The sequence below is a fragment of the Ambystoma mexicanum genome, chromosome 11 (genome assembly GCF_040938575.1).
Source record: "Ambystoma mexicanum isolate Mex_15411 chromosome 11, UKY_AmexF1_1, whole genome shotgun sequence".
In the NCBI taxonomy this organism is placed as follows: domain Eukaryota; kingdom Metazoa; phylum Chordata; class Amphibia; order Caudata; family Ambystomatidae; genus Ambystoma; species Ambystoma mexicanum.
Window position 1 is genome coordinate 973,179,939 of NC_090934.1, and position 17,252 is coordinate 973,197,190.

Genomic DNA, 17,252 nt, shown 5'->3' on the forward strand with positions numbered 1-17,252 from the left:
GGTCTTATACTTGGAGTAAAAGTCTCCTTGCGGATCTGGAGAGGTCTAATGCCAGTGTGAAGTTCATCCGCAGCTGTATGTTGTGCTCTGTTAGTGTCGGAGGATGGCAGTTAATGGGCCGAGATGTACTGCACTTTTCCCCCCGCTCTGGATTTGTTCTTATTCGAAGCCTGGTGCCATGGCCTTCGGGTAGGGCATGGAGCGGGAGAGGGGGCCACCAAACATGTGGGGGGGACTCCTCCGCCCCCTCCGACTCTCTGTTGGGTGTCTTTCTGCCTCTTTGCGCCGTGCTTTATTTATGGCAGGTGTGAGCAGTTAATGGGCCGGGGTGTGTAGCACATACCCCCACTCTGGGTTTATACTAGATTGAAGTTTGAGGTTGTGGCTACCGGGTAATGCTGTGGGAGAGGGGGCTGCCGATCATGTAGGGGGGGCCCACTTCGCCCCGCTCCGGGTCTCTACTGAACTGGGGTGGCCCACCCGGAGTGCTCCTCGGAGCTGGAGTCACCGGAGCCCGCACCCACAGCCGCTCTCCTGATCTCCCTCCCAGTGGGATTCCACTTCCGTGACCCTTAACCTGTACTGCCCGCAGGCCGACGTCTTCTTGGGGCCGGCTGAATGCCCGCTTCCCCGATGGGAGTCCTCCTTTCTCTGGGGGGCCCGCCGACCCGCGATGCAGGCAGCAGGCACCCGGGTCCTTGCCCGCCGCGTGCACGGTGATGGCAGCAGTGGGCACGTTCAGTTGGGCCCGGATCCGGTGTGTGCCTTCTCGTGGGCCGAGCCTCTGCGGTTGGGTGTGCTAGGAACCTCCGGGTCTCCACGCCGCGGTCAGGTCCGGGGGGCCCTCTCGGCCCGGGGTGAGCGCTGGGTCTGCCTCTCCTTCTCTCTGCAGGGCTCTACACCTGCCGCCGTCTGCGCCAGTATCCGGGGCTCGGGCTCATGCGCTGGGTGGCGGGGCTGCCGGGCACCTGGCCATACTCCCGTTCTCTCTCCTGTGGCTTTCTCCCTCTGTTTGTTGTCTGGGGAGGTGGTAGCGGGGACGCAGTCCCCCCACCGCCTCGGTCCGCCTCCTCCGCCGGGGCCGATGCTTAGCTTAGCTGGAGGGCTCTGGAGCGCCGTCGACACACGTCTATCTGGTGTCAGCGGCCATCTTGGAATCCCCGAAAGGTACACTTTTAAACAGTAAGATAACAGAACAATCACTGAAGGGAGTTTAGCTAAATATGCTTTCCTGTTGCAAGTAATTTACATGCAGGCATGTTAAATAGCTTATTATTTCAATTGAGTTTTATAGAACACTTTTTGAAAGGGACATGTCTACTGAATAAGATGGGTATATATTTTGAATAAAGGGGAAATAGAGAGGTTTAGGTAGGCTGGGAAATTTTAATGTACTTTGATTTTAAACAAATGAAAGCCTTACCTTGGACCCTCATGAATTGTTCAATCCATGGTTCATGTGCGCACAAGGTAAACAAAATGTACATATGGTGATGTGTGTGTGTTTAAAAAAGCCTATTCAAGTAAATGTAGCATAGAAAAGTGATGTGACCAGTTTATTAATAATTTTTCATTGTTGTACCATTTTGACATTGGAAGTTCATAAGCACATAATTGGTTGATATTTAAATTAATGCAATTATTTCTGTTTTATTAATAAATAGAACTTCTGTGCAACCCTGTGCGTTTCTTGTCACGAAAGAGGATGTATGCTGTAGGGAATAAATGTTGTTAAATTGTGGTTCCCAGGTTCACAAAAATAATTGTATTAATAGATAGAAGCAAATTGTCCGTGCCTGATTTGGTGTAGGTGGTAAATTGCACTGAACAAGAAGTCACCCGATTAAAACATCCTACTGAACACGTACATTGTGAAAATATCTTGAGTAAATTGATTAAGGAATTCATTTAAACAGTATTAATCTGCAGCGCATCACAATTGGATTTTTGCAATACATTCATTCGCAAAAACAAATGATCAATAACAAAACAAAATATTGAATACAAACCATAGAGTCAATAATATTTCTTTCTTTTTTTCTTTATTTAACCTCGATGACAGTTACATTGCATAAACATCAGCATTTGGTTATTATTAGAAATGACACTCAAATACATTGTGTACAGTTATACTAAGAACACTATAAGGTTTGTGAGTCTGTTATGGAGCCACCGGTTGTACCGGACTTTCATCTTCTTGGATGTTTGCATTCAGATATCGTCTAACGGGGGCCCATATGTCTTTAGGACGGCTCGTCAGGATTATGCTTCTTGTATATGTCTCTTCACTTTCTTGGACATCAATCGGGGACCGAAACCACGCCTGTATCGTAGGAGCTACCTTCGACTTCCAGTTCTTAAGAATATTGGGTTTGGCCACTGCGGTTGCAACCGCGAATAGCCTTCTTGTCTTGATGTGAACCTTTCTGATGTCCCCTAGTAGGTACTTGAGGGGGGTAAATAAGGTCTCTTTCTATGACAGACAGCAAAGGAACCACCCCCATCCCACAGAGTTCCCAGTCTCTGGAGGGCCAGCTTAAGGCCACTAAGCCTCAGCCAGACCAGAAACGAAATGGATGGAGGTGAGGGAAGGGAGAATGATGAGGACCAGGGACAGGAAGGGATAGGGAAACGGAAAGGGTATTGGGAGTGACAGGCGAGGGAACCATTGAGAAAGAGCATATGGGGAGTCAGAGAGGTGCACATTGCAAAGGGGTGTGTAGGTACACACTTTTTGAGGTAAGAGTGAGAAAATGGGCGAAGGGCTATGGGTGTCCCTCTAACAACAAACTGTTTTTTCTATTAAAAAAAAACAAACATTCACATTATTTAAGACAAAACAATCCAAGGTATGCCAGAATTAAATGGTTAACATACTGAACGAACACATGGAGCCTTCCTGGGTTAGTATTGAGAGTTTATTTCAAAGGTCAGTTGAATATGAGCGATCATACTCCAACACCAAGAAACAGTTCAGATTCCAGAGGGTTAGATATTTATTGGTAATGTCACGTGTCCGTGCGCTTCCCATCTTAATATATGCTAACAATACCTTTGTAAAAGTTGAAGATGAGCAAAGGTGATTGGTCGCCCGACACAACAGAAGTCTGTGTTCACGATCAGCGCAGATGTGTTCTTTTCATGCCCGACTGCACCACACCCTGCAATTTGGACACACATGCATGCGTTCAGTGACCTCCAGGGGTATCTTAATAGCGTCGCCTGTGCTCGTCTTTCATCAGATCTCACTGTAATATCGGAAGAAACAAGGAGACCGGGATTGTTAATCAGAAGCTCTGAAGGAAACGCGCCATCATCAGAGAAAATTGCTGGCGAATGCTCTGTAAGCAGATAAGGGCAACATTATCATTTCCTAGTCAGATGAAATACAGGCCTTTTCCTCTCCGATGCAGGCATCTGCTAGGAATGTATTTATTTTGCAGTTTTGCCTATTACAGACCAGGTCCTGCCAAGGGATAGAGAGCTGAGGGAAGAATAGGGAAAACCTTACTAAGCTTTTCCGTTATAAAGTCTTTTTTTTCCTCAAAAAGTCTCATGGAAGTAGATTAGTACACAGAAGGTAACTGACATAAACAATGTCATACCTGGTCATCCGAACAGGAACCTTGTGATAACCCCCAAATGTGCCTGGAAAGGGTAACAGAACTTTTCATCTCACGCCCATCAGCCGATCGTGTCCTATTCTCCGTCTATGAAGTTCCCCCTTCTCTTGCACCCCTACCAATCCCAGTTCCTCTGCTACTCCTGCAAACTACTTGTAACCCACAGGGTGTTACTTTCCAGCTAGGTGTGCCCTTAATTAACCCCATACATGCATACACATGAAGTGCAGAAGTCTAAGTTGGCCTGAAAATCAAGACTTGTTTGTTTTTGGTTTTTTAAAAGTTAGGTGACTAATTGGACAATCTGCACACACCTTCTCCACTCGATTTTATTGTAATAGAGAATCCAGCTCAAGTTTTCTGCTTAGTCCACAAAGTTGTCCATGGACTAGACACTCCCTTTCCTAATCCTCAGTTTATTTTGTTGTCCCCATTGGATTGTCTGTTCCTCCACCATCTTACTATTTCAGATCCTCAACGTATTAATATGGTATCTAGTGTTACGCTTTCTCTGCTCACGTCATTCTTATTTGATACTCTCTCCCAATAGCCATCAGAAAAAACCCTGAGTAGGTGGCTTTCTATCACGTAATTCTTCTTATATGTTCCTACTATTTCTTTTCCCACCTTGTCCTAGTGCCATGAAATATTCTTGGTATAGAATTGCTCTACACATTTTTAAATATTTAGAAGCACTAGGTAGTAATTTGCACAAACAGAGACAGCAGTGGATGGTCCCTGAAGAGATTGGATGTTCCATGAATCGAGCAGGCCCACAACCGGCCTCTTTATTTGACTACAGAAGAAAGGCATAACTCATTAAGAGGTCTGGTCGCCCCACAGAGACACTCAGGGCTCTAGATCAGGGGCAAGGTGGCTCTCACCAGACAGACAGGGCACATGGGCAATTTAGATGGAAAACATGAGAATGTAGACTCTCTTAAAAAAAGAGGAGCCAAAATCTCAAAAAGTAGGAATGAACGTTATATTTTGCAGAGACATATGAGCACTTAGGCCTTATGTAAACATACATTGGAAAGGCAAGAGAATGATGGACAGTGCCATCACCATGTGTGCCATCATCAACACAACCAATAGAACAGAGCGGGACAGAGAGATCAGAGGTGCAGATTAAAAAGCATGTTGAGCAAGTGGACCGTGAATAGATAGGCATGGTGTTTCATATAGTCATCCATGGAGATGGTGAGTGGGCATGAGCGTTGAAGATTAGCGTTCAGGTGAAAAATACTTGCAGATGAGGTACCTTTTCAGTATGTGTTACAGAAAAGAATGAAGGATGCAGCAGGGCACGACTAAGTGTTCTAATTTTTGGAGGCACAACCCTGAGAAAGACTTTTAATTGTTATTTACGTTCAGAATTTCCTGGGAGCTTCCATGCTGAAATGGGTCTATAAGCTTACAAAGTTTAAGGGCCCCAACTGAGAGATCATTAGGGGCAATTTCAAGCAAGGGTGTAATGGATGTGGATAAGAAAAGGCAAGGGGAGAGATACAACTGAAATGGTAGTATATGAGGATCAGTGAATTGTTATTTACACAGTTCCCAATATTAGCAGCCCAGACAAGAAAGGCACGTAGTAGCAATGGACCACTATGTAAAAAAGAAAACATAAGGGAACATGGCAAGAGGCAGAACAAGCATCGCAATAAGAGATGAGAGCAATAGCACTGTTTTGTAACACAATAAATTAAACATGACAATGTCTTGGAACAAAGGCAAGAGACATAACATAGTCACATAACATGGTAGAAGGTAACCCCAAATCTTGGGTATGCATAATGTAAAGAAAGCTAGCAACTGCAGACCTAAGTGACACAGCAGAAACTGCATTAAACGGGATTGCAGTGGAGCAAGGAGGATCAAAGCAGTGTGAGGTTAGCATGAGTAGACAGTTTCAAAATGGTCCCCACAGATGGCACTACATGAGCATCCTGCAACATTACTGGGAAGTAAAGAGCATTTCGGGAAAAAATGCATGCCCCCCACACATACATACATTAGTCCATCCATGCATTGATAGAACTCTCAACAGGACTATTGGAGGCCTGTGGTGGTCATAACAAGTAAACAACTATAGGGAAACATTTAAAGAAGCAGACATCTACACACACCCTGTGCCATCTCTCTGACATGATGGGGCACCAATGTACATATTGCTTGTATATTGCTGTGACTCTTGTATGTATTCAAATCTTGTAACTCATGTAATCCACTGTATATATTGCTGCAACCACTGCAACTCATGCCTAAAGTACAACTATGTAACCTTCTGATGCATGCACCCAGATACCTTCGGGTTTGGTGCTCCTTACAAATAAATAAACAAACAAACAAACAAACATCGCAGCACAAGCGCAGTACATCCTGCATGGTAAGGCTGTGGCTATGATAATTGGCTTGAGCCACCGGCAATACACAGACGTACCTGCCAATCATCCGAACAAGGAAAGCATAATATCTGCTTCCTGAGATGCTAGAGCTGGTAAAACCAAGATGGAAAATAGCTTTGTTACACCGGAGCAGCATCTAAGAATACCATGTGAGGATGAACGGGGGCTATGAACAAATGTATTCTATGTCAGAGGTGTAATTGAATTGACAAGGTGGTTAATCTGATGAAAGTGTCTGTATGTTTTAGCATAGTCATATAGTGAATCATTGACAATTGCATGTCTGTTTCAGGAACAGACACTATGGTGAACAAATCCATGGCCTCTAGGTGAGTCCAAGGGTGTTTTGCCAAGGAAAGTCTTTGCAGCCAAGAACTTCGGAACCATAGTAGGGGTATTAGACAGGTAAAGCCTAATGTTTAAAGGTCTGTTCCAGACACTACGATCTTGCCTGATCCTGTGAGGGCAACACCAGATTTGGGGAAAGGAGCCCAAGCTTCATACCTGTTACAAATGCCTGGGCTGTTTCAGTTTAATGCATCATTTGGCCCTTCTAAGGCAGACTTTTACATGGCACAGAGGATTTACATAAGTGTTGAGATCAGATGTCTGGGTGACAGACAGTGAGAAATATGGAACCTCATTACATTACTAAAAGAGCTGGGAGCGACTGCTTTCATTGAATTCACTGGGTTTTTGTGAGATATGTGTGACAATCAAACAGATATTTCTCATAATACTGTCAAAGACTGTGAGTTCAATGGACAATGCTGGCATATATTTTGGGTGCAGCATTATGAAAGAATTTTACAGGGCAATATTGTGGGTGCTGAATCATGAAAGTGTGTTAAACTGCGATTACCAACATAATTTGAGGGTGCAGTAACACAAAGGTTTTACAGTGAAAATGCTGGCATTTATTGTGGGTTCAGCAATATGAAAGTGTGTTACAGCATATATTGTGAGCACTGACATCAAGAACGTGCTTTACAGTGGCAATGCTGGCATATGTTGTGACGGTAGTATCATGAAGGTTTTAAAGTGATCATTCTAGAATATGTTGCACACATAGGCATCAATAACGTTCTTTACAGTAGGAATGCCCATATATATTGTGGGCAAGACATCATGAAAGTTTGTTATGCTGGCAATGCTGGAATCTATTGTGGACACAGCGATCATGAAAATGTTGTAAAACGCTTGTGTGTACTTTTGGTGTACTGGCATTGATTAGAGTTATTCATGTATTATCCTATGCAGACTGTAAATTCTGTTATTTTGTAACCCATTTTCCCAAAATGTAAGTACTTAAAATTGACCATTATACCCCATTATTTTTAAATTGTTTTTGGAGGTAGCCCCCCTGCCTCTGACCAGACCTCTCTCTCTGTAGCATAGGATTTACTCGCTATGCTTACTCACCCACACTAATTAAGGGGAAATATTAGGACCCTCAACTAAGATTGTTCACCCTTTCGCCACTGACTTTTAATCCTTTTTAAAAAAATATATTTACATTTTTATTATATTTCAATTAACATTACAAACCCTTTATAATATTAAGTTTCCTCATGAGCCACCTGCCTTCCACACCAGGACCAAAATCTGCCTCTGCCACTGACTGCAACACGATGAAGGTTCAACTAAAAGACAACATTTGAAGTTTTTCTGTGCCGCTATATATTGAGACCACTCTTAACCTGGGGAGTTCCTTCCCACCCCCGTTCAAGGAGCTCTGCAATACGTGCATTTGTTTTTTTTAGCACTGGCCATACTGAAGACTCATATAGAGTCACACAAATCTCCCGCCCGCCGTTGTGCCCACAGCGAGCCAAGAGCCAGCCCGGAGCATAGGACATATATTACTATTTATTTGGAAGATAGGTAATAGAGATCACACTAAAACAACACACACCACCTTCTTTGTGGCTCACAATTAAACTTCAGGTTACACAAATAAATCACACAAATTGGGAAAAACACAAATCACAATACTTTACTTTATACATCATTCACTTCAAGAAATAAAACTGTTCAATGAACACAAGCAATTTACTTCTATAGTGCTGTGCAATTTCAATTTTCCTGCGCACTTAAAAGGCTAGCAGTTACGTTTATAGATTGATACAAATGCATATGGCAATTATGATTTCACCCACACTTTTGGTTTAAAATAATCACAGGGTGATTTTGTGGTTTGTTTTCAGACCCACCTCAATGAAAGGTCTATGTTGGGGAAGTTGGACAGTAAAAATGTGGATGATTTAGGAATTGGATGTTCAGCCCCCTTCCACTTAAAGGCCTGTGTTGAGGAAGCTGGACCCGTAGGATTACCCAATTAAATTACAGTCTATAGTTTTCAGCGCACAGTGGGAATGAGCTTTGTTAATTTCTATTTTTAACAAAATTTACCCTGTGGTCTTCCGCAAAGGGGAATTAATTAAATTAATATTTTGAGTTAAATAGGCAAAAGATGTTTTGCCCTCCCCCCAGCCCCTTATAAAGGGAACAGATTTAAGGCAGACAGACTCCCCTACCTTTTGGTTTCAAATGGCACAATTCTGCTTACATTTAAAGCCTCTGTTTAAAGTTCAGGAAATCCAGCGGCATTTCAGGACCCTCTGGGAGGACAGGGCATGGGTCTGGTCACTCCACTCTCAAGGATCGTCACCTGTTCTTCAACATAGGACCCAGTCAGCGTTTAGGCCTTCCCAGCAATAGACCACTCCACCCAAATGCAATTTTAGCAAAATTCTCCTTTTGGTTTTCCTTTCGGCTGTCTGATGGTAATTTTCAGCAACTCTTCACCTTTCCTCATAGTGCATATCAGTTATGACACCATCAAGATTTCAATACTTGGCGATTCCCTGCAAGAATTCATGCAACCACGATTGGAGAGTTACCCTTCTCTCTACCCCAAGTCAAGCATCTCTCAATGAATTGGTTTAGGAGTCTGGAACAGACATATGGCAATTCCCATTTGCAATCCCCTTTTGTTTTTATGTCAAATTTTTGCAGAAATCATGTTATGTGCCAAAAACGTTGTGATTTACTATTAACTGCCATAATATATATATTTTCTGCTTCAGCTAATCATGGGGAATGTAATAAAACAACAGACGGGTCTGTGCCATTTTGCACAGCCATTTGGCAATTTTCTGCTGTTTTTACAAAAAGCATAGTAATTAGGAAAAGGTAATTTACTCCCCACATTTATAATTTTACCCTCCACTAGTTTGCCAACTACCAAATTCGGAACATGTTTAGAGCAGCAAGGAACACCTTTTAGCTGCCCATTCCAATTCCCTTATTTGCAGCTGGATGAATTTTGTTTCAACAGAATCGCCTGGAAATTATCTAAAGAATGAAACATACATGTAATCAGTGTGAATTGTGGTTTCTGGGAAAATGCAACAATAGCGATCGTCCATTTAAACAAAGGAAATCTTCATGTGTGCAAATATGAGCTACCCTTTCTCCAGGCCATTTGCCACTTTATATATATTAGCCTCTTTGTTGTTTGAATTCAGTGTTCACCCTTGATTGCAGCCACTGTTTTCACACCTTACCCCTACATTCCTGTTATGCACCGGCTAAAACATTTGGCCTGCACAGAATTGCCCTCAGAGACAGCAGGTCTACGGAAACTTTGTTTTCGACACCCATTGGGCAGGCCATATTTTATTGCAGTGCTAACTAGTGGGGGTGCAAGCCAGACTTTCATTGAGGAGTCCTTTGTGAATTTTGCCCAGAGACTCACCATTTGTCCTTGGCTGAAAGGAACTCACATATTGCATTTTCTAACATCAGCCTTGATTCTTTGACATGCAGTGTGTTTTACTGATATGGGGTCACTCTGCTTTTGCGCTGAAATTGCAGGGTGGTTTCTTTCAGTCATTAATAAAATACACCGAGCTGGGCGTTCTCTCAGACAGCACTTTAAGATGAGTAGCAATACTCTGGAGATGCATGGGGATGCATCAATAATCAAGATGACACAAATAGCTTGGCAAAGTTCTTCTGTTTTAATGTCAAGTATCTAAAACAGGGAGTACAACGAACATCAGCAATCGCTCGATACTCTGACTCTACTTACTTCATTAAAAAAACAGGGCTTTTATACCCATAAATTGGTCATCATTGACGTTTTGACCTGAGTCATTACCAAAGTCATCCTACGTGGCAAACTACACAAACCTAACAGAGGGTGTGATTGGGTCTAAGTGAAGTTCTAAGTATAAGCTCTATATCTGTATGGAGTAGCGAAAGAAGGTGGTAGGATAATTCACATCAGGTGGGGCAACTAAACCCTCCCCTTAAAATGGCCACTATGAACGTCATTAAATGGACAACGTACCATTGGCTACACAAGCTATAGTACCCCAACTACGTGGTCCCCTACAATTGGTTAGCTTCTAACCCCCATCAGTACTTTTTCCACCTACGTGTAGCAGCACGCAGACTGATCAACCAGGTGCGGGTGAACTCGTCTTAGCACCAGCTTCCCACCAATTAGCATATCATCCATCATCACGTCAATGGTCCAGTGTCAATTAGTGTTTGAAGTTTGGCCTTGAGTCTGTACTGTGTTCTGAGAATTTTTAGGGAGTGTGGGCACCAGCCGACCTTCTTGCATAGGTGTGACCATCTTGCCTGTCCAACTTCCCTTTAGCACATGACTGGACACCATGAAATCGAGCTTTTTGTGTATTTGATGTTATTCTCCAATAGTCCTCTGACGTCTTTTGTTTTTGCTTGACCTCTCTGAACAATTCAATTCCAGTTTGATAATACCTTGGCTTTCTTGGCTCAGTCAACTCCTTAGCTGAACTTTTATTCTGTTTAATTCAATTGCTTTTCTTAACTGTGACACTGAAATGAGGCCTTCTTGCTTTGTTCAGTACTGTTTATATGCGTAGTGGAAACATTCATCCTTTACTTGTCCATATGTATCAATATATATGTATATGTTGGTGCTTGCAGCCGTCTAACTATTCAAAAGCATTTGGCTAGCTTCATTATTACTTTGCTGCTTGTGTTTCATTGCATCTGTACACATTTAAACTAAGTATCTTCATCAGGTCTGTGGCTTATGTTTCTTCACCTTGATCCCAAGATATCACTTATCCTTGGTACTTTTTGTTGGTTTATAAATCGTCTGCATCCTCTGGTCTGTTTATCTCCTTATGGGTGTCAATTCAATTTTGTATGACATCACCATTCATCTTTGCCTTTTAGTTTCTCTGCTTCTTCAGGAATCTTGTTCAAATGGCCATCATATTGTCTTGTATGCAGGTATGGTTTTCCTCAATGGATACTTTACCTCCCATATTATCTTAGGTGTAGGTACTCTTATGGGTACTGCACAGAGTCCACACTCTTCTCTTTGTTGGTTCAACTGTTCAGTATACATCACATACTTTGGTTCAAACTTTGCAGGTAATGTCGGCGAGGCAGTTGGAGTGGGGGTACTTTGTTCCTCCTCTACACTCCCCCATATGGCCGATTTATCGACCACTCTCACATCATCCTTTACATCTAGACATCCTGGTCTGAAGAGATGCTTCCTAGGGATCCATATTTTTATGACTACCTTCAGGTATCCAGCTAATTTCACATGCTCATCCTTGTTCCATGTCATGAGCATGCACTATCCACCTGCATTGCAATAGATCCATCTTCCCACATACATCTTATGTTCCTTTGGATACAGGAACTTTGTTCCCTCAGGTGCATGAATATTGGCCTTCACAAAGTCTCTGATTTCTTCATCAGTCAGATCTTTAGGCTTCCATCCTGGTTCAACATCAATCATGATTTTCATCCCTATGGCTTTCTTTGCTGTCTTATTGCACTGTCAGATTATTATCTTGATCACACAGAATCCAAGCATCACTAACAACAACTAGGCTCCAAGAAATTTGAACATATCTGTCATCCATTGTGGAACCCATGAGAAGAGATTTCCAAACCAGCTGTCATCAGCAATGTCTTCTACTTCGTCTATCATCTGGCCATGGAGTTTCGTCAGCATGTCTATGCCCTCTGTCAAGGTTCCATTCTCGTCATCATGAAAAGGTATACATGTGCAACATGATTCTCAAATTTTTGAACAAACACCTCCATCCATGGCTATAATCATATCCAAGACGTATCTGCTCTGGAGAGTCATTAGTCTTACGGCTCTCAGTTCTTCTCTGATTGCATTGAATTCTTTTATGGTAGTGTTAATTGTCTGCAGTAATTCCCATCTGGTGATCTGAAGCCACTTGGTATTTACTCCAACCTTGATCCTTGGCTTGACGATCAACGTGAACACTGAAGAAGTCTGGCTGAACATTCTGTGCTCATATGGAATAGAGTCAAAATCTTCTATTGATTAGGCTGAAAAGTAGTTCTCCTTCTTCATTCAATTTATCAGCTCCTCAGATCTCTTCTTCCTCAGGTGGGCATCTGCTTTCGGGGCACTATTAATGTTCAGGTCACCTTTAGGAATCACCATTGCAGGAACATGGACATTTAGTAATGTACAGATTCCTCCCCAATCTTAAGGCAGTCTGATGTAGGCCTTGGATCCACAAGCCCAATAATGATCCATGATTACTGCTGTTCCAGTATTCATTCCAGGTGCATCGAAGATTCGCCCACAGTTCTGATTCTCCCCCATTTTTCTTGTACCATTGTTCCTGAAAAACAATTTAGAACTCCCCAATGGTACTATCTGCAGGGGTCCTCCTCTGTCTTCGACCCATGTCAGTAGTTTAGCAAGTTTTGTCCATAATGATTTACACAACATTTGTGCATTCTCGATTGTTGGTTGGTATTGACCCATTATTACCCAGTCTCTGCAGATCACTACTCCTTCTTCCCAGCCATCTGGTGATAGAACAGTTCCCCAAATCTGCATCCAGCCTCTGCTTTTCCATCTACGAATATCTTCTGCAGATTGTCCTGGAACTTTCAGTTTTTTATGTAATTCTCTTCTTATTTCAATTCCTTTTACTCCCAGTTTTTCGTATCTGATCACAAGATTCTTAGTTTTGGCATTGTTTCTTGTCTTTATATCTTGGATATAGTCATCTTCATTTGGATCGGTCCATTCAATTGCCCATTTGAGAGAGGCAGTCCGGCCCAAAAACTGGCCTCTTTTACTACAGAAAGCTAGGCTCACTATGCAGTGTGCAGTTAGGACCTCTATTTCAATAGCTATGAAGATCGTCGACTTCCCCATGCTGTATGACAAGAGTGCACATACAAAGCATTCTTCATTTGACGTCTTTCTTCCAACCTCTTTCATGTGTTGGTACCATATGTTGTTTCCCAAGTGTGCTGTGCTGTCCAGACAATCATTCAGTTCATAATTATCTTCTTGGGTGCTTCTTTTGGTTCTCAAACTCTTCATGTAGTTTTCTATGACTATGGGCCTCGTTACGAGTCCGGTGGTAACCAGGCGGTTTTACTGCCTCGGTTATCGCCGGACTCGTATTACCATTCCGCCTCCGTGACTCCCGGAAATACCAGGGCATTACGACCCTGGTGTCCCAGGTATTCCAGAGGCGGAATTCGGTAAATCCCCATTCCCATTGAGTCCCACAGGACTCAATGGGGAAGTGGAAACACAGGCACCATCTCGAGATGGTGCCGGTGTTTCCATGTCCGCCTGCAGGCGGGCGGTGTTAAACCCGCCAGGTCAGACCTGGTGGGAACATCATCTCCCGCCTGCGGGTCTCGGGATCGAGCGTCCGGAATTAACAGTGGCGCTGGGTTTACCGCCACTGTTAATTCCGGACCGCCTGACCTGTAATGAGGCCCTATGTCTCTAAATGTATCAACATAGCTCCTTCTGGGTGATTTGTTTACAGGGACATCCGTCCGGGTTTCTTGTGAAGAAGAAAGTTCAGCAAGTCCTTCTCTATCCATCTGCCTTTTTCTAGCAGCAGGTAATGACGGCCATAAAGATTCTGCTATAATTTCTATGCATGACTTTTCTTTGGGACTTGTGCTTGGGTCTCGTGTCACTGGACCGGGTGTGTCTGCATGCATTATCTTGGTAGGCCCAACCTTTATTAACCCCTTACTTTGCCTGATCCGCCGACCCTGCCACCGGCGTTTAAAAGCATTCTCTGAAACAAGTGCTGTGTGTGACTGATTACTAACAACATTAATTTCAAGCTCTGGTATCTTGCCATCTTTTCTTGGGACATGAATAACTATGTAGAGTCTTGGCTGCCTTGTAGTTGCCACACATGCATCTTCCTTATGCTCAGGAAGATATACAGGAGTCTTGGCTCCATTTGCACTTGTGTAAAATGCAGTTCACACTGTCAGTGAAAGCAATATGAGTATAAACACAATGGCCCTCATTACGACCCTGGCGGAAAGGGTTTTACGCCAGCGTAATGCATGGCGTACCTTTCCGCCTTACTACGAGTTCCCGTAGCGCCATGGTGTTTTTTTCGCCTGGTTTTTCCGGGCGGAAAAATCCATGGCGCTACGGGACCTGTTGTTAATTACGCCACCGTAATTTACGGTGGCGTAATTAACGCCTTCCCCACTCCCATTATACCCTATGGGGCAAAAATGGGAATGGGGAAGGGTAAATGGGGATTGGGGACTTACCGCCCCGCCAAGGTCGGAATGGGGTGGTAAGTCCGCCAACCCCCATGGCGGAGTTGGCAGCTCTGCGCCATGGACCATGGTGCAAATTGCACCATGGTCCTCCGCCAGGGTCGTAATGAGGGCCAATGTATTTGTAGATGACACAGAGGTATGTCACCTTGCAACATTTGCTTCTTGGACAATATGAGCATTTGTTCTCGTGGGGCAACACAACGTTACTGTTGAAATTCCCCATCTCGATCATTTGATACTAATTTATTGGTTCTGCATTTTAGATTGCTTCTGGAAGCTGCTGTCTTCTTTCAGCATTCGTCCTCGATCAACTATCTGCTTTCTGGATGCTAAGAAATCTGTATGTCTGGAACCAGTTTTTCTTTTTTCCTTTTTTTTTTCTCACCAGTCGGGATGCAAATGTTCCTTTATCGTGATGAAAAATGACCTCTGCAAGTCTATACGAGCTCTGCTTCATATATTAGCTCCCAATCGATGCCTCAAATCTGCTTCAGTCCAGATGACATGTTGCTTCCCTGTCAGCATGAACAAAAAGTTCTGTCTTTTATTCACTTCCTCGATCTGTCCCTCGGAGGAAAGATTCTACACTGCTCTATGATTTCTTTCAGAATAGATGCTCACCTGAATGATGATACCTTCCAAGATTACATTCAGATTTGCAATGTTTCTTGGATCTCTCAGAAAAGTTACCACATCCGTGTGTCTCCCAACAAGATGCGGGTATTCCTCAATTAGACGTAAGGACACCATATTGACTAGTCTATGTGCTGTGTTGGCTGATAAGGGCATTCGTATTTTCTTCACTGTACTCAGGTAACTTCAAGAATTCTTCAGTGATGATTATAGCACTCTTCTTATAATTTTTTCATTCTCAGGATGAATGAAAGCTGGAATGCAGCACCAGTGAAGGATAAGAACGCAACACCAACTCAAAATACGTGAGTATGTTCCTATAAAGGTCATCACTTGGTAACACCATAAGTAGATCCAAACAAGAACTCTGTGTGGAAAGAATCAGGGTATTGTACCCTCTTCCAATTGCTGTATCCACGATCAGAATCTGGCATACTCTTCTTCTTATCAGGACTTTAAGTACGCCTCAGTCCAAAGTCAATAAGTTACTTTGGCTTTAAGAATGAAGATCTTCCCTTAACTCTGCAACTAGGATGCACAGAGTGTTCAAATGTTTTCTTTGACTCTTTTTATTTATAGCTCAAAAGGGAGCGTCCAGGCCAAGACACAGTCCAACTAAAAGGTTCTTTACTCTTTCCACTTGTCAGGTTATGCGTCCTTCTTCCTTGTCATAGATCTCCTCTGCAAGTGCTGTGGTTCTTCCCCAATTATTGTAGCTTCTTCGCAGAGGGGTGTAGGCAGAGGAGTTTCTCCAAAGTAGGGCTTTATGTCCCCCAAGAAGATCCAAGTGCGCCTACCCTGCAATTTGACTGCAGATGTGTTACGTCCTCAACAACAAAAAGACCGTTGAAACTGGGCTCGTCCCACTTTTTCCTTGTGTGGTTATGAACTAGGGCCGCATCTCCGGGGTAAAGTTGAGGAAGATGAAATTCTGAAGGTTAAATTGTTGAAGCATCTCCTTCTGTGTTCTGTACTGTCCTACACCCTCGTCCTGAAATGACAGAAAAACTGGAAGTCATACAGTTCAAATACTTTTGCAATTCCAATGCTAGAACTTCTGCTCTCGGCTGAGCATCACTTCTAACTCGGGATGGAGGCATTAGGGGTGTTCTCATTTGCTTTCCTGTCACGATTGCGTGAGGCGTAAAATGGTGGTCAGAACCTAGTTGTTTCCTCAATGCATATAATGCCAGAGGTAGGCAATGCAACCACCCTTTTTTCAGAGTAAGCTTCAACTTGGCTATTCTTTCTTTTAACAGGCTGTTGAGCCTCTCACATATCCCATTTCCTTGCAAATGATAACCCGAAGAAATCTTGTGCTTTATACCAAGCAACAAGCTGATCTGCTCAAAACCTGAATTAACAAAAAGAGGACCATAATCCGATCTCATTATCTCGCACACTCCCCATCTAGGAAATACTTCTCACACAAAAAATATGGCTGCACAGGTAGAGTCTGGGTGTGTGCATGGGCCTGCCTCTATACATCTTGAGAAAAGACATACCACAACAAGCAAATATCTATATCCATTGCATACTTGTATCATGTCGACATAGTCGATATGCAAGTGCTGAAAAGGGCCATTGGGTCACGGAATGACTCCCCTCACTTTGCGCAGTGTATGCCCAGCCGTGAACTGTTGACAAACTATACAATTTACCATAAAAAATAATGCAACATGTTCCATTAGGTTCGGTACGAACCATTCCTCAGCAATAGCTACAGCTAGATTCTGCATAGTTATATGGGCTGGGTAGTGTAGCTGTTCTAGCACCACCCTTGATAAGGCTATCAGCATCACTGATTTGCCAGTGCTGTCTTGTCGCCACAATGCCTCAGAGGGGTTTAAAGAACACCCTCTTCGCTTCCATAGATTCATTTCTTCTTGCGGTGCCTCCCCTTGGAACTCCATTATCTGTGTTTTGGACATATGATTATATCATTCAACTAGAG